We start from the raw sequence: 16,926 nt of genomic DNA, 5'->3' as shown, positions 1-16,926 counted from the left end.
GCCAGGCTCCCAATTCAATACAGTATGCAGACTCAACATTTTCTATTAAGGAAAACCGTTTCTGGATATTCCTCTGCTCTTGTTTGCAAGGAACTTCACTTTTATACATCCTTCAGAGGAAAAAATGTCAAGTAAAATAAGACAAAATGGAAGGTGTGAAATTTTCATTTTGAGATTGCATAAGAAATCAAATTCCTCTCACGTGCTCTAGAATACCTAAACACTTTTGATTAAACCACTTTAGTCGTTATAATGACACCAAATTTGAAAGCCATCTGTGATTTTTCTGTTCTTACTCTGCAACAACCATGGCAATTACAAGTTAAAAAGTAAAATTTATGCAAATTTTAGAATGGAGAATGCGGGCATCGATCACGCTACCTTTTACATGCTAAGCGAGCGCCCTACTATTTGAGCTAATTCCCCTGCGTGCTCACTCAGCATCACATTTCAAAAGTAACGTTACTGCTGTCCACACTTTATTTCAAGTATAATTAACCATAACATGAGTGCTCCGTTCACTCCTAACTGATGCCTTAACTACACCTAGGGGATGTTTTACACTTCAGGTTGGCCTGTTTAGTACTTGAATAGGAGTGATATCACTGTATGTTAACCTAGACTCAGGCCCTACCTAATCTTGGAGATACATTTCTCATGAATGAGTAACCAAGGGAGATACAATTTTTAGGAGTTAGTGCATGTCTAATGCAAGATTAATCACCATATTATGAGAGCCAATGCAATCATCCAGCAAAAAATACTCGTTTTCGCCCAACGTGGGGCACGAACCCACAACCCTGAGATTAAGAGTCTCATGCTCTACCGACTGAGCTAGCCGGGCTCCCACTTAAATATGTTATGCAGACTCATCATTTTTTATGAAGGAAAACTGTTTCTGGATATTCCTCTGCTCTTGTTTTGCAAGGAACTTCACTTTTATACATCCTTCAGAGGAAAGAATGTCAAGTAAAATAAGACGAAATGAAAATGGAAGGTGTGAAATTTTCATTTTGAGATTGCATAAGAAATCAAATTCCTCTCACGTGCTATAGAATACCTAAACACTTTTGATTAAACCACTTTAGTTGTTATAATGACACCAAATTTAAAAGCCATCTGTGACTTTTCTGTTCTTACTCTGCAACAACCATGGCAATTACAAGTTAAAAAGTAAAATGTATGCAAATTTTAGAATGGAGAATGCGGGCATCGATCCCGCTATCTCTCGCATGCTAAGCGAGCGCTCTACCATTTGAGCTAATTCCCCTGTGTGCTCACTCAGCATCACATTTCAAAAGAAACGTTACTGCTGTCCACACTTTATTTTAAGTCTAATTGCCCATAACATGAGTGTTCAGTTTACTCCTAACTGATGCCTTAACTACACCTAGGGGATGTTTTACACTTCAGGTTGGCATGTTTAGTACTTGAATAGGAGTGATATCACTGTATGTTAACCTAGACTCAGGCCCTACCTAATCTTGGAGATACATTTCTCATGAATGAGTAACCAAGGGAGATACAATTTTTAGGAGTTAGTGCATGTCTAATGCAAGATTAATCACCATATTATGAGAGCCAATGCAATCATCCAGCAAAAAATACTTATTTTCGCCCAACGTGGGGCTCGAACCCACGACCCTGAGATTAAGAGTCTCATGCTCTACCGACTGAGCTAGCCGGGCTCCCACTTAAATATGGTATGCAGACTCATCATTTTTTATTAAGGAAAACTGTTTCTGGATATTCCTCTGCTCTTGTTTTGCAAGGAACTTCACTTTTATACATCCTTCAGAGGAAAGAATGTCAAGTAAAATAAGACGAAATGAAAATGGAAGGTGTGAAATTTTCATTTTGAGATTGCCTAAGAAATCAAATTCCTCTCATGTGCTATAGAATACCTAAACACTTTTGATTAGACCACTTTAGTTGTTATAATGACACCAAATTTGAAAGCCATCTGTGACTTTTCTGTTCTTACTCTGCAACAACCATGGCAATTACAAGTTAAAAAGTAAAATGTATGCAAATTTTAGAAAGGAGAATGCGGGTATCGATCCCGCTACCTCTCGCATGCTAAGCGAGCACTCTACCATTTGAGCTAATTCCCCTGCATGCTCACTTAGCATCACATTTCAAAAGTAACGTTACTGCTGTCCACACTTTATTTCAAGTCTAATTGCCCATAACATGAGTCTTCAGTTCACTCCTAACTGATGCCTTAACTACACCTAGGGGATGTTTTACACTTCAGGTTGGCCTGTTTAGTACTTGAATAGGAGTGATATCACTGTATGTTAACCTAGACTCAGGCCCTACCTAATCTTGGAGATACATTTCTCATGAATGAGTAACCAAGGGAGATACAATTTTTAGGAGTTAGTGCATGTCTAATACAAGATTAATCACCATATTATGAGAGCCAATGCAATAATCCAGCAAAAAATACTCGTTTTTGTCCAACGTGGGGCTCGAACCCACGACCTTGAGATTAAGAGTCTCATGCTCTACCAACTGAGCTAGCCAGGCTCCCAATTCAATACAGTATGCAGACTCAACATTTTCTATTAAGGAAAACCGTTTCTGGATATTCCTCTGCTCTTGTTTGCAAGGAACTTCACTTTTATACATCCTTCAGAGGAAAAAATGTCAAGTAAAATAAGACAAAATGGAAGGTGTGAAATTTTCATTTTGAGATTGCATAAGAAATCAAATTCCTCTCACGTGCTATAGAATACCTAAACACTTTTGATTAGACCACTTTAGTTGTTATAATGACACCAAATTTGAAAGCCATCTGTGACTTTTCTGTTCTTACTCTGCAACAACCATGGCAATTACAAGTTAAAAAGTAAAATGTATGCAAATTTTAGAAAGGAGAATGCGGGTATCGATCCCGCTACCTCTCGCATGCTAAGCGAGCACTCTACCATTTGAGCTAATTCCCCTGCATGCTCACTTAGCATCACATTTCAAAAGTAACGTTACTGCTGTCCACACTTTATTTCAAGTCTAATTGCCCATAACATGAGTCTTCAGTTCACTCCTAACTGATGCCTTAACTACACCTAGGGGATGTTTTACACTTCAGGTTGGCCTGTTTAGTACTTGAATAGGAGTGATATCACTGTATGTTAACCTAGACTCAGGCCCTACCTAATCTTGGAGATACATTTCTCATGAATGAGTAACCAAGGGAGATACAATTTTTAGGAGTTAGTGCATGTCTAATACAAGATTAATCACCATATTATGAGAGCCAATGCAATAATCCAGCAAAAAATACTCGTTTTTGTCCAACGTGGGGCTCGAACCCACAACCTTGAGATTAAGAGTCTCATGCTCTACCAACTGAGCTAGCCAGGCTCCCAATTCAATACAGTATGCAGACTCAACATTTTCTATTAAGGAAAACCGTTTCTGGATATTCCTCTGCTCTTGTTTGCAAGGAACTTCACTTTTATACATCCTTCAGAGGAAAAAATGTCAAGTAAAATAAGACAAAATGGAAGGTGTGAAATTTTCATTTTGAGATTGCATAAGAAATCAAATTCCTCTCACGTGCTCTAGAATACCTAAACACTTTTGATTAAACCACTTTAGTCGTTATAATGACACCAAATTTGAAAGCCATCTGTGATTTTTCTGTTCTTACTCTGCAACAACCATGGCAATTACAAGTTAAAAAGTAAAATTTATGCAAATTTTAGAATGGAGAATGCGGGCATCGATCACGCTACCTTTTACATGCTAAGCGAGCGCCCTACTATTTGAGCTAATTCCCCTGCGTGCATCACATTTCAAAAGTAACGTTACTGCTGTCCACAATTTATTTCAAGTATAATTAACCATAACATGAGTGCTCCGTTCACTCCTAACTGATGCCTTAACTACACTTAGGGGATGTTTTACACTTCAGGTTGGCCTGTTTAGTACTTGAATAGGAGTGATATCACTGTATGTTAACCTAGACTCAGGCCCTACCTAATCTTGGAGATACATTTCTCATGAATGAGTAACCAAGGGAGATACAATTTTTAGGAGTTAGTGCATGTCTAATGCAAGATTAATCACCATATTATGAGAGCCAATGCAATCATCCAGCAAAAAATACTCGTTTTCGCCCAACGTGGGGCTCGAACCCACGACCCTGAGATTAAGAGTCTCATGCTCTACCGACTGAGCTATCCGGGCTCCCTCTTAAATATGTTATGCAGACTCATCATTTTTTATTAAGGAAAACTGTTTCTGGATATTCCTCTGCTCTTGTTTTGCAAGGAACTTCACTTTTATACATCCTTCAGAGGAAAGAATGTCAAGTAAAATAAGACGAAATGAAAATGGAAGGTGTGAAATTTTCATTTTGAGATTGCATAAGAAATCAAATTTCTCTCACGTGCTATAGAATACCTAAACACTTTTGATTAAACCACTTTAGTTGTTATAATGACACCAAATTTAAAAGCCATCTGTGACTTTTCTGTTCTTACTCTGCAACAACCATGGCAATTACAAGTTAAAAAGTAAAATGTATGTAAATTTTAGAATGGAGAATGCGGGCATCGATCCCGCTACCTCTCGCATGCTAAGCGAGCGCTCTACCATTTGAGCTAATTCCCCTGTGTGCTCACTCAGCATCACATTTCAAAAGTAACGTTACTGCTGTCCACACTTTATTTTAAGTCTAATTGCCCATAACATGAGTGTTCAGTTCACTCCTAACTGATGCCTTAACTACACCTAGGGGATGTTTTACACTTCAGGTTGGCATGTTTAGTACTTGAATAGGAGTGATATCACTGTATGTTAACCTAGACTCAGGCCCTACCTAATCTTGGAGATACATTTCTCATGAATGAGTAACCAAGGGAGATACAATTTTTAGGAGTTAGTGCATGCCTAATGCAAGATTAATCACCATATTATGAGAGCCAATGCAATCATCCAGCAAAAAATACTCGTTTTCGCCCAACGTGGGGCTCGAACCCACGACCCTGAGATTAAGAGTCTCATGCTCTACCGACTGAGCTAGCCGGGCTCCCACTTAAATATGGTATGCAGACTCATCATTTTTTATTAAGGAAAACTGTTTCTGGATATTCCTCTGCTCTTGTTTTGCAAGGAACTTCACTTTTATACATCCTTCAGAGGAAAGAATGTCAAGTAAAATAAGACGAAATGAAAATGGAAGGTGTGAAATTTTCATTTTGAGATTGCATAAGAAATCAAATTACTCTCACGTGCTATAGAATACCTAAACACTTTTGATTAAACCACTTTAGTTGTTATAATGACACCAAATTTGAAAGCCATCTGTGACTTTTCTGTTCTTACTCTGCAACAACCATGGCAATTACAAGTTAAAAAGTAAAATGTATGCAAATTTTAGAATGGAGAATGCTGGCATCGATCCCGCTACCTCTCGCATGCTAAGCGAGCGCTCTACCATTTGAGCTAACTCCCCTGTGTGCTCACTCAGCATCACATTTCAAAAGTAACGTTACTGCTGTCCACACTTTATTTTAAGTCTAATTGCCCATAACATGAGTGTTCAGTTCACTCCTAACTGATGCCTTAACTACACCTAGGGGATGTTTTACACTTCAGGTTGGCATGTTTAGTACTTGAATAGGAGTGATATCACTGTATGTTAACCTAGACTCAGGCCCTACCTAATCTTGGAGATACATTTCTCATGAATGAGTAACCAAGGGAGATACAATTTTTAGGAGTTAGTGCATGTCTAATGCAAGATTAATCACCATATTATGAGAGCCAATGCAATCATCCAGCAAAAAAATACTTATTTTCGCCCAACGTGGGGCTCGAACCCACGACCCTGAGATTAAGAGTCTCATGCTCTACCGACTGAGCTAGCCAGGCTCCCACTTAAATATGGTGTGCAGACTCATCATTTTTTATTAAGGAAAACTGTTTCTGGATATTCCTCTGCTCTTGTTTGCAAGGAACTTCACTTTTATTCATCCTTCAGAGGAAAGAATGTCAAGTAAAATAAGACGAAATGAAAAAGGAAGTTGGGAAATTTTCATTTTGAGATTGCATAAGAAATCAAATTCCTCTCACGTGCTATAGAATACCTAAACACTTTTGATTAAACCACTTTAGTTGTTATAATGACACCAAATTTGAAAGCCATCTGTGACTTTTCTGTTCTTACTCTGCAACAACCATGGCAATTACAAGTTAAAAAGTAAAATGTATGCAAATTTTAGAATGGAGAATGCGGGCATCGATCCCGCTACCTCTCACATGCTAAGCGAGCGCTCTACCATTTGAGCTAATTCCCCTGTGTGCTCACTCAGCATCACATTTCAAAAGTAACGTTACTGCTGTCCACACTTTATTTTAAGTCTAATTGCCCATAACATGAGTGTTCAGTTCACTCCTAACTGATGCCTTACCTACACCTAGGGGATGTTTTACACTTCAGGTTGGCATGTTTAGTACTTGAATAGGAGTGATATCACTGTATGTTAACCTAGACTCAGGCCCTACCTAATCTTGGAGATACATTTCTCATGAATGAGTAACCAAGGGAGATACAATTTTTAGGAGTTAGTGCATGTCTAATGCAATATTAATCACCATATTATGCGAGCCAATGCAATAATCCAGCAAAAAATACTCGTTTTCGCACAACTAGGGCTCGAACCCACGACCATGAGATTAAGAGTCTTATGCTCTACCGACTGAGCTAGCCGGGCTCCCACTTCAATATGGTATGCAGACTCATCATTTTTTATTAAGGAAAACCTTTTCTGGAAATTCCTCTGCTCTTGTTTGCAAGGAACTTCACTTTTATTCATCCTTCAGAGGAAAGAATGTCAAGTAAAATAAGACGAAATGAAAATGGAAGGTGTGAAATGTTCATTTTGAGATTGCATAAGAAATCAAATTCCTCTCACGTGCTATAGAATACCTAAAAACTTTTGATTAAACCACTTTAGTTGTTATAATGACACCAAATTTGAAAGCCATCTGTGATTTTTCTGTTCTTACTCTGCAACAACCATGGCAATTACAAGTTAAAATGTAAAATTTATGCAAATTTTAGAATGGAGAATGCTGGCATCGATCCCGCTACCTCTCGCATGCTAAGCGAGCGCTCTACCATTTGAGCTAATTCCCCTGTGTGCTCACTCAGCATCACATTTCAAAAGTAACGTTACTGCTGTCCACACTTTATTTTAAGTCTAATTGCCCATAACATGAGTGTTCAGTTCACTCCTAACTGATGCCTTAACTACACCTAGGGGATGTTTTACACTTCAGGTTGGCATGTTTAGTACTTGAATAGGAGTGATATCACTGTATGTTAACCTAGACTCAGGCCCTACCTAATCTTGGAGATACATTTCTCATGAATGAGTAACCAAGGGAGATACAATTTTTAGGAGTTAGTGCATGTCTAATGCAAGATTAATCACCATATTATGAGAGCCAATGCAATCATCCAGCAAAAAAATACTTATTTTCGCCCAACGTGGGGCTCGAACCCACGACCCTGAGATTAAGAGTCTCATGCTCTACCGACTGAGCTAGCCAGGCTCCCACTTAAATATGGTATGCAGACTCATCATTTTTTATTAAGGAAAACTGTTTCTGGATATTCCTCTGCTCTTGTTTGCAAGGAACTTCACTTTTATTCATCCTTCAGAGGAAAGAATGTCAAGTAAAATAAGACGAAATGAAAAAGGAAGTTGGGAAATTTTCATTTTGAGATTGCATAAGAAATCAAATTCCTCTCACGTGCTATAGAATACCTAAACACTTTTGATTAAACCACTTTAGTTGTTATAATGACACCAAATTTGAAAGCCATCTGTGACTTTTCTGTTCTTACTCTGCAACAACCATGGCAATTACAAGTTAAAAAGTAAAATGTATGCAAATTTTAGAATGGAGAATGCGGGCATCGATCCCGCTACCTCTCACATGCTAAGCGAGCGCTCTACCATTTGAGCTAATTCCCCTGTGTGCTCACTCAGCATCACATTTCAAAAGTAACGTTACTGCTGTCCACACTTTATTTTAAGTCTAATTGCCCATAACATGAGTGTTCAGTTCACTCCTAACTGATGCCTTAACTACACCTAGGGGATGTTTTACACTTCAGGTTGGCATGTTTAGTACTTGAATAGGAGTGATATCACTGTATGTTAACCTAGACTCAGGCCCTACCTAATCTTGGAGATACATTTCTCATGAATGAGTAACCAAGGGAGATACAATTTTTAGGAGTTAGTGCATGTCTAATGCAATATTAATCACCATATTATGCGAGCCAATGCAATAATCCAGCAAAAAATACTCGTTTTCGCACAACTAGGGCTCGAACCCACGACCATGAGATTAAGAGTCTTATGCTCTACCGACTGAGCTAGCCGGGCTCCCACTTCAATATGGTATGCAGACTCATCATTTTTTATTAAGGAAAACCTTTTCTGGAAATTCCTCTGCTCTTGTTTGCAAGGAACTTCACTTTTATTCATCCTTCAGAGGAAAGAATGTCAAGTAAAATAAGACGAAATGAAAATGGAAGGTGTGAAATGTTCATTTTGAGATTGCATAAGAAATCAAATTCCTCTCACGTGCTATAGAATACCTAAAAACTTTTGATTAAACCACTTTAGTTGTTATAATGACACCAAATTTGAAAGCCATCTGTGATTTTTCTGTTCTTACTCTGCAACAACCATGGCAATTACAAGTTAAAATGTAAAATTTATGCAAATTTTAGAATGGAGAATGCGGTCATCGATCCCGCTACCTCTCGCATGCTAAGCGAGCGCCCTACCATTTGAGCGAATTCCCCTGCGTGCTCACTCAACATCACATTTCAAAAGTAACGTTACTGCTGTCCACACTTTATTTCAAGTCTAATTGCCCATAACATGAGTGTTCAGTTCACTCCTAACTGATGCCTTAACTACACCTAGGGGATGTTTTACACTTCAGGTTGGCCTGTTTAGTACTTGAATAGGAGTGATATCACTGTGTGTTAACCTAGACTCAGGCCCTACCTAATCTTGGAGATACATTTCTCATGAATGAGTAACCAAGGGAGATACAATTTTTAGGAGTTAGTGCATGTCTAATGCAAGATTAATCACCATATTATGCGAGCCAATGCAATAATCCAGCAAAAAATACTTGTTTTCGCACAACTAGGGCTCGAACCCACGACCATGAGATTAAGAGTCTTATGCTCTACCGACTGAGCTAGCCGGGGTCCCACTTCAATATGGTATGCAGACTCATCATTTTTTATTAAGGAAAACCGTTTCTGGAAATTCCTCTGCTCTTGTTTGCAAGGAACTTCACTTTTATTCATCCTTCAGAGGAAAAAATGTCAAGTAAAATAAGACAAAATGGAAGGTGTGAAATTTTCATTTTGAGATTGCATAAGAAATCAAATTCCTCTCACGTGCTCTAGAATTCCTAAACACTTTTGATTAAACCACTTTAGTCGTTATAATGACACCAAATTTGAAAGCCATCTGTGATTTTTCTGTTCTTACTCTGCAACAACCATGGCAATTACAAGTTAAAAAGTAAAATTTATGCAAATTTTAGAATGGAGAATGCGGGCATCGATCACGCTACCTTTTACATGCTAAGCGAGCGCCCTACTATTTGAGCTAATTCCCCTGCGTGCTCACTCAGCATCACATTTCAAAAGTAACGTTACTGCTGTCCACACTTTATTTCAAGTATAATTAACCATAACATGAGTGCTCCGTTCACTCCTAACTGATGCCTTAACTACACTTAGGGGATGTTTTACACTTCAGGTTGGCCTGTTTAGTACTTGAATAGGAGTGATATCACTGTATGTTAACCTAGACTCAGGCCCTACCTAATCTTGGAGATACATTTCTCATGAATGAGTAACCAAGGGAGATACAATTTTTAGGAGTTAGTGCATGTCTAATGCAAGATTAATCACCATATTATGAGAGCCAATGCAATCATCCAGCAAAAAATACTCGTTTTCGCCCAACGTGGGGCTCGAACCCACGACCCTGAGATTAAGAGTCTCATGCTCTACCGACTGAGCTAGCCGGGCTCCCACTTAAATATGTTATGCAGACTCATCATTTTTTATTAAGGAAAACTGTTTCTGGATATTCCTCTGCTCTTGTTTTGCAAGGAACTTCACTTTTATACATCCTTCAGAGGAAAGAATGTCAAGTAAAATAAGACGAAATGAAAATGGAAGGTGAGAAATTTTCATTTTGAGATTGCATAAGAAATCAAATTCCTCTCACGTGCTATAGAATACCTAAACACTTTTGATTAAACCACTTTAGTTGTTATAATGACACCAAATTTAAAAGCCATCTGTGATTTTTCTGTTCTTACTCTGCAACAACCATGGCAATTACAAGTTAAAAAGTAAAATGTATGCAAATTTTAGAATGGAGAATGCGGGCATCGATCCCGCTACCTCTCGCATGCTAAGCGAGCGCTCTACCATTTGAGCTAATTCCCCTGTGTGCTCACTCAGCATCACATTTCAAAAGTAACGTTACTGCTGTCCACACTTTATTTTAAGTCTAATTGCCCATAACATGAGTGTTCAGTTCACTCCTAACTGATGCCTTAACTACACCTAGGGGATGTTTTACACTTCAGGTTGGCATGTTTAGTACTTGAATAGGAGTGATATCACTGTATGTTAACCTAGACTCAGGCCCTACCTAATCTTGGAGATACATTTCTCATGAATGAGTAACCAAGGGAGATACAATTTTTAGGAGTTAGTGCATGTCTAATGCAAGATTAATCACCATATTATGAGAGCCAATGCAATCATCCAGCAAAAAATACTCGTTCTCGCCCAACGTGGGGCTCGAACCCACGACCCTGAGATTAAGAGTCTCATGCTCTACCGACTGAGCTAGCCGGGCTCCCACTTAAATATGTTATGCAGACTCATCATTTTTTATTAAGGAAATCTGTTTCTGGATATTCCTCTGCTCTTGTTTTGCAAGGAACTTCACTTTTATACATCCTTCAGAGGAAAGAATGTCAAGTAAAATAAGACGAAATGAAAATGGAAGGTGTGAAATTTTCATTTTGAGATTGCATAAGAAATCAAATTCCTCTCACGTGCTATAGAATACCTAAACACTTTTGATTAAACCACTTTAGTTGTTATAATGACACCAAATTTAAAAGCCATCTGTGACTTTTCTGTTCTTACTCTGCAACAAGCATGGCAATTACAAGTTAAAAAGTATGCAAATTTTAGAATGGAGAATGCGGGCATCGATCCCGCTACCTCTCGCATGCTAAGCGAGCGCTCTACCATTTGAGCTAATTCCCCTGTGTGCTCACTCAGCATCACATTTCAAAAGTAACGTTACTGCTGTCCACACTTTATTTTAAGTCTAATTGCCCTTAACATGAGTGTTCAGTTCACTCCTAACTGATGCCTTAACTACACCTAGGGGATGTTTTACACTTCAGGTTGGCATGTTTAGTACTTGAATAGGAGTGATATCACTGTATGTTAACCTAGACTCAGGCCCTACCTAATCTTGGAGATGCATTTCTCATGAATGAGTAACCAAGGGAGATACAATTTTTAGGAGTTAGTGCATGTCTAATGCAAGATTAATCACCATATTATGAGAGCCAATGCTATCATCCAGCAAAATATACTTATTTTCACCCAACGTGGGGCTCGAACCCACGACCCTGAGATTAAGAGTCTCATGCTCTACCGACTGAGCTAGCCGGGCTCCCACTTAAATATGGTATGCAGACTCATCATTTTTTATGAAGGAAAACTGTTTCTGGATATTCCTCTGCTCTTGTTTTGCAAGGAACTTCACTTTTATACATCCTTCAGAGGAAAGAATGTCAAGTAAAATAAGACGAAATGAAAATGGAAGGTGTGAAATTTTCATTTTGAGATTGCATAAGAAATCAAATTCCTCTCACGTGCTATAGAATACCTAAACACTTTTGATTAAACCACTTTAGTTGTTATAATGACACCAAATTTGAAAGCCATCTGTGACTTTTCTGTTCTTACTCTGCAACAACCATGGCAATTACAAGTTAAAAAGTAAAATGTATGCAAATTTTAGAATGGAGAATGCTGGCATCGATCCCGCTACCTCTCGCATGCTAAGCGAGCGCTCTACCATTTGAGCTAACTCCCCTGTGTGCTCACTCAGCATCACATTTCAAAAGTAACGTTACTGCTGTCCACACTTTATTTTAAGTCTAATTGCCCATAACATGAGTGTTCAGTTCACTCCTAACTGATGCCTTAACTACACCTAGGGGATGTTTTACACTTCAGGTTGGCATGTTTAGTACTTGAATAGGAGTGATATCACTGTATGTTAACCTAGACTCAGGCCCTACCTAATCTTGGAGATACATTTCTCATGAATGAGTAACCAAGGGAGATACAATTTTTAGGAGTTAGTGCATGTCTAATGCAAGATTAATCACCATATTATGAGAGCCAATGCAATCATCCAGCAAAAAAATACTTATTTTCGCCCAACGTGGGGCTCGAACCCACGACCCTGAGATTAAGAGTCTCATGCTCTACCGACTGAGCTAGCCGGGCTCCCACTTAAATATGGTATGCAGACTCATCATTTTTTATTAAGGAAAACTGTTTCTGGATATTCCTCTGCTCTTGTTTTGCAAGGAACTTCACTTTTATACATCCTTCAGAGGAAAGAATGTCAAGTAAAATAAGACGAAATGAAAATGGAAGGTGTGAAATTTTCATTTTGAGATTGCATAAGAAATCAAATTCCTCTCACGTGCTATAGAATACCTAAACACTTTTGATTAAACCACTTTAGTTGTTATAATGACACCAAATTTAAAAGCCATCTGTGACTTTTCTGTTCTTACTCTGCAACAACCATGGCAATTACAAGTTAAAAAGTAAAATGTATGCAAATTTTAGAATGGAGAATGCGGGCATCGATCCCGCTACCTCTCGCATGCTAAGCGAGCGCTCTACCATTTGAGCTAATTCCCCTGTGTGCTCACTCAGCATCACATTTCAAAAGTAACGTTACTGCTGTCCACACTTTATTTTAAGTCTAATTGCCCATAACATGAGTGTTCAGTTCACTCCTAACTGATGCCTTAACTACACCTAGGGGATGTTTTACACTTCAGGTTGGCATGTTTAGTACTTGAATAGGAGTGATATCACTGTATGTTAACCTAGACTCAGGCCCTACCTAATCTTGGAGATACATTTCTCATGAATGAGTAACCAAGGGAGATACAATTTTTAGGAGTTAGTGCATGTCTAATGCAAGATTAATCACCATATTATGAGAGCCAATGCAATCATCCAGCAAAAAATACTCGTTTTCGCCCAACGTGGGGCTCGAACCCACGACCCTGAGATTAAGAGTCTCATGCTCTACCGACTGAGCTAGCCGGGCTCCCACTTAAATATGTTATGCAGACTCATCATTTTTTATTAAGGAAAACTGTTTCTGGATATTCCTCTGCTCTTGTTTTGCAAGGAACTTCACTTTTATACATCCTTCAGAGGAAAGAATGTCAAGTAAAATAAGACGAAATGAAAATGGAAGGTGTGAAATTTTCATTTTGAGATTGCATAAGAAATCAAATTCCTCTCACGTGCTATAGAATACCTAAACACTTTTGATTAAACCACTTTAGTTGTTATAATGACACCAAATTTAAAAGCCATCTGTGATTTTTCTGTTCTTACTCTGCAACAACCATGGCAATTACAAGTTAAAAAGTAAAATGTATGCAAATTTTAGAATGGAGAATGCGGGCATCGATCCCGCTACCTCTCGCATGCTAAGCGAGCGCTCTACCATTTGAGCTAATTCCCCTGTGTGCTCACTCAGCATCACATTTCAAAAGTAACGTTACTGCTGTCCACACTTTATTTTAAGTCTAATTGCCCATAACATGAGTGTTCAGTTCACTCCTAACTGATGCCTTAACTACACCTAGGGGATGTTTTACACTTCAGGTTGGCATGTTTAGTACTTGAATAGGAGTGATATCACTGTATGTTAACCTAGACTCAGGCCCTACCTAATCTTGGAGATACATTTCTCATGAATGAGTAACCAAGGGAGATACAATTTTTAGGAGTTAGTGCATGTCTAATGCAAGATTAATCACCATATTATGAGAGCCAATGCAATCATCCAGCAAAAAATACTCGTTCTCGCCCAACGTGGGGCTCGAACCCACGACCCTGAGATTAAGAGTCTCATGCTCTACCGACTGAGCTAGCCGGGTTCCCACTTAAATATGTTATGCAGACTCATCATTTTTTATTAAGGAAAACTGTTTCTGGATATTCCTCTGCTCTTGTTTTGCAAGGAACTTCACTTTTATACATCCTTCAGAGGAAAGAATGTCAAGTAAAATAAGACGAAATGAAAATGGAAGGTGTGAAATTTTCATTTTGAGATTGCATAAGAAATCAAATTCCTCTCACGTGCTATAGAATACCTAAACACTTTTGATTAAACCACTTTAGTTGTTATAATGACACCAAATTTAAAAGCCATCTGTGACTTTTCTGTTCTTACTCTGCAACAAGCATGGCAATTACAAGTTAAAAAGTATGCAAATTTTAGAATGGAGAATGCGGGCATCGATCCCGCTACCTCTCGCATGCTAAGCGAGCGCTCTACCATTTGAGCTAATTCCCCTGTGTGCTCACTCAGCATCACATTTCAAAAGTAACGTTACTGCTGTCCACACTTTATTTTAAGTCTAATTGCCCTTAACATGAGTGTTCAGTTCACTCCTAACTGATGCCTTAACTACACCTAGGGGATGTTTTACACTTCAGGTTGGCATGTTTAGTACTTGAATAGGAGTGATATCACTGTATGTTAACCTAGACTCAGGCCCTACCTAATCTTGGAGATGCATTTCTCATGAATGAGTAACCAAGGGAGATACAATTTTTAGGAGTTAGTGCATGTCTAATGCAAGATTAATCACCATATTATGAGAGCCAATGCTATCATCCAGCAAAATATACTTATTTTCACCCAACGTGGGGCTCGAACCCACGACCCTGAGATTAAGAGTCTCATGCTCTACCGACTGAGCTAGCCGGGCTCCCACTTAAATATGGTATGCAGACTCATCATTTTTTATGAAGGAAAACTGTTTCTGGATATTCCTCTGCTCTTGTTTTGCAAGGAACTTCACTTTTATACATCCTTCAGAGGAAAGAATGTCAAGTAAAATAAGACGAAATGAAAATGGAAGGTGTGAAATTTTCATTTTGAGATTGCATAAGAAATCAAATTCCTCTCACGTGCTATAGAATACCTAAACACTTTTGATTAAACCACTTTAGTTGTTATAATGACACCAAATTTGAAAGCCATCTGTGACTTTTCTGTTCTTACTCTGCAACAACCATGGCAATTACAAGTTAAAAAGTAAAATGTATGCAAATTTTAGAATGGAGAATGCTGGCATCGATCCCGCTACCTCTCGCATGCTAAGCGAGCGCTCTACCATTTGAGCTAACTCCCCTGTGTGCTCACTCAGCATCACATTTCAAAAGTAACGTTACTGCTGTCCACACTTTATTTTAAGTCTAATTGCCCATAACATGAGTGTTCAGTTCACTCCTAACTGATGCCTTAACTACACCTAGGGGATGTTTTACACTTCAGGTTGGCATGTTTAGTACTTGAATAGGAGTGATATCACTGTATGTTAACCTAGACTCAGGCCCTACCTAATCTTGGAGATACATTTCTCATGAATGAGTAACCAAGGGAGATACAATTTTTAGGAGTTAGTGCATGTCTAATGCAAGATTAATCACCATATTATGAGAGCCAATGCAATCATCCAGCAAAAAAATACTTATTTTCGCCCAACGTGGGGCTCGAACCCACGACCCTGAGATTAAGAGTCTCATGCTCTACCGACTGAGCTAGCCGGGCTCCCACTTAAATATGGTATGCAGACTCATCATTTTTTATTAAGGAAAACTGTTTCTGGATATTCCTCTGCTCTTGTTTTGCAAGGAACTTCACTTTTATACATCCTTCAGAGGAAAGAATGTCAAGTAAAATAAGACGAAATGAAAATGGAAGGTGTGAAATTTTCATTTTGAGATTGCATAAGAAATCAAATTCCTCTCACGTGCTATAGAATACCTAAACACTTTTGATTAAACCACTTTAGTTGTTATAATGACACCAAATTTAAAAGCCATCTGTGACTTTTCTGTTCTTACTCTGCAACAACCATGGCAATTACAAGTTAAAAAGTAAAATGTATGCAAATTTTAGAATGGAGAATGCGGGCATCGATCCCGCTACCTCTCGCATGCTAAGCGAGCGCTCTACCATTTGAGCTAATTCCCCTGTGTGCTCACTCAGCATCACATTTCAAAAGTAACGTTACTGCTGTCCACACTTTATTTTAAGTCTAATTGCCCATAACATGAGTGTTCAGTTCACTCCTAACTGATGCCTTAACTACACCTAGGGGATGTTTTACACTTCAGGTTGGCATGTTTAGTACTTGAATAGGAGTGATATCACTGTATGTTAACCTAGACTCAGGCCCTACCTAATCTTGGAGATACATTTCTCATGAATGAGTAACCAAGGGAGATACAATTTTTAGGAGTTAGTGCATGTCTAATGCAAGATTAATCACCATATTATGAGAGCCAATGCAATCATCCAGCAAAAAATACTCGTTTTCGCCCAACGTGGGGCTCGAACCCACGACCCTGAGATTAAGAGTCTGATCTACCGACTGAGCTAGCCGGGCTCCCACTTAAATATGTTCTGCAGACTCATCATTTTTTATTAAGGAAAACTGTTTCTGGATATTCCTCTGCTCTTGTTTTGCAAGGAACTTCACTTT

General features: G+C 38.6%; 14 non-coding genes across 14 annotated transcripts; all 14 read right to left on the bottom strand.

Moving 5' to 3' along the window:
* Window positions 1-1,615: 1,615 nt before the first annotated feature.
* On the bottom strand, window positions 1,616-1,688 carry TRNAK-CUU (transfer RNA lysine (anticodon CUU)). Its single transcript has one exon. It is a non-coding gene; the product is annotated as a tRNA-Lys (tRNA).
* Window positions 1,689-4,550: 2,862 nt separating this feature from the next.
* Window positions 4,551-4,623, bottom strand: TRNAA-AGC (transfer RNA alanine (anticodon AGC)). Its single transcript has one exon. It is a non-coding gene; the product is annotated as a tRNA-Ala (tRNA).
* Window positions 4,624-4,968: 345 nt separating this feature from the next.
* On the bottom strand, window positions 4,969-5,041 carry TRNAK-CUU (transfer RNA lysine (anticodon CUU)). Its single transcript has one exon. It is a non-coding gene; the product is annotated as a tRNA-Lys (tRNA).
* A 4,979-nt stretch (window positions 5,042-10,020) lies between these two features.
* Window positions 10,021-10,093, bottom strand: TRNAK-CUU (transfer RNA lysine (anticodon CUU)). The gene has a single exon. It is a non-coding gene; the product is annotated as a tRNA-Lys (tRNA).
* Window positions 10,094-10,446: 353 nt separating this feature from the next.
* TRNAA-AGC (transfer RNA alanine (anticodon AGC)) lies at window positions 10,447-10,519 on the bottom strand. The gene has a single exon. It is a non-coding gene; the product is annotated as a tRNA-Ala (tRNA).
* Window positions 10,520-10,864: 345 nt separating this feature from the next.
* TRNAK-CUU (transfer RNA lysine (anticodon CUU)) lies at window positions 10,865-10,937 on the bottom strand. Its single transcript has one exon. It is a non-coding gene; the product is annotated as a tRNA-Lys (tRNA).
* A 346-nt stretch (window positions 10,938-11,283) lies between these two features.
* On the bottom strand, window positions 11,284-11,356 carry TRNAA-AGC (transfer RNA alanine (anticodon AGC)). The gene has a single exon. It is a non-coding gene; the product is annotated as a tRNA-Ala (tRNA).
* Window positions 11,357-12,546: 1,190 nt separating this feature from the next.
* TRNAK-CUU (transfer RNA lysine (anticodon CUU)) lies at window positions 12,547-12,619 on the bottom strand. The gene has a single exon. It is a non-coding gene; the product is annotated as a tRNA-Lys (tRNA).
* Window positions 12,620-12,972: 353 nt separating this feature from the next.
* TRNAA-AGC (transfer RNA alanine (anticodon AGC)) lies at window positions 12,973-13,045 on the bottom strand. The gene has a single exon. It is a non-coding gene; the product is annotated as a tRNA-Ala (tRNA).
* Window positions 13,046-13,390: 345 nt separating this feature from the next.
* Window positions 13,391-13,463, bottom strand: TRNAK-CUU (transfer RNA lysine (anticodon CUU)). The gene has a single exon. It is a non-coding gene; the product is annotated as a tRNA-Lys (tRNA).
* A 353-nt stretch (window positions 13,464-13,816) lies between these two features.
* On the bottom strand, window positions 13,817-13,889 carry TRNAA-AGC (transfer RNA alanine (anticodon AGC)). The gene has a single exon. It is a non-coding gene; the product is annotated as a tRNA-Ala (tRNA).
* Window positions 13,890-14,653: 764 nt separating this feature from the next.
* On the bottom strand, window positions 14,654-14,726 carry TRNAA-AGC (transfer RNA alanine (anticodon AGC)). The gene has a single exon. It is a non-coding gene; the product is annotated as a tRNA-Ala (tRNA).
* Window positions 14,727-15,916: 1,190 nt separating this feature from the next.
* TRNAK-CUU (transfer RNA lysine (anticodon CUU)) lies at window positions 15,917-15,989 on the bottom strand. Its single transcript has one exon. It is a non-coding gene; the product is annotated as a tRNA-Lys (tRNA).
* Window positions 15,990-16,342: 353 nt separating this feature from the next.
* On the bottom strand, window positions 16,343-16,415 carry TRNAA-AGC (transfer RNA alanine (anticodon AGC)). The gene has a single exon. It is a non-coding gene; the product is annotated as a tRNA-Ala (tRNA).
* Window positions 16,416-16,926: the final 511 nt, after the last annotated feature.

The sequence above is a fragment of the Triturus cristatus genome, chromosome 4_1, assembly GCF_964204655.1.
Source record: "Triturus cristatus chromosome 4_1, aTriCri1.1, whole genome shotgun sequence".
Taxonomy (NCBI): Eukaryota; Metazoa; Chordata; class Amphibia; order Caudata; family Salamandridae; genus Triturus; species Triturus cristatus.
This window is presented reverse-complemented; position numbering and strand designations above follow the sequence as displayed.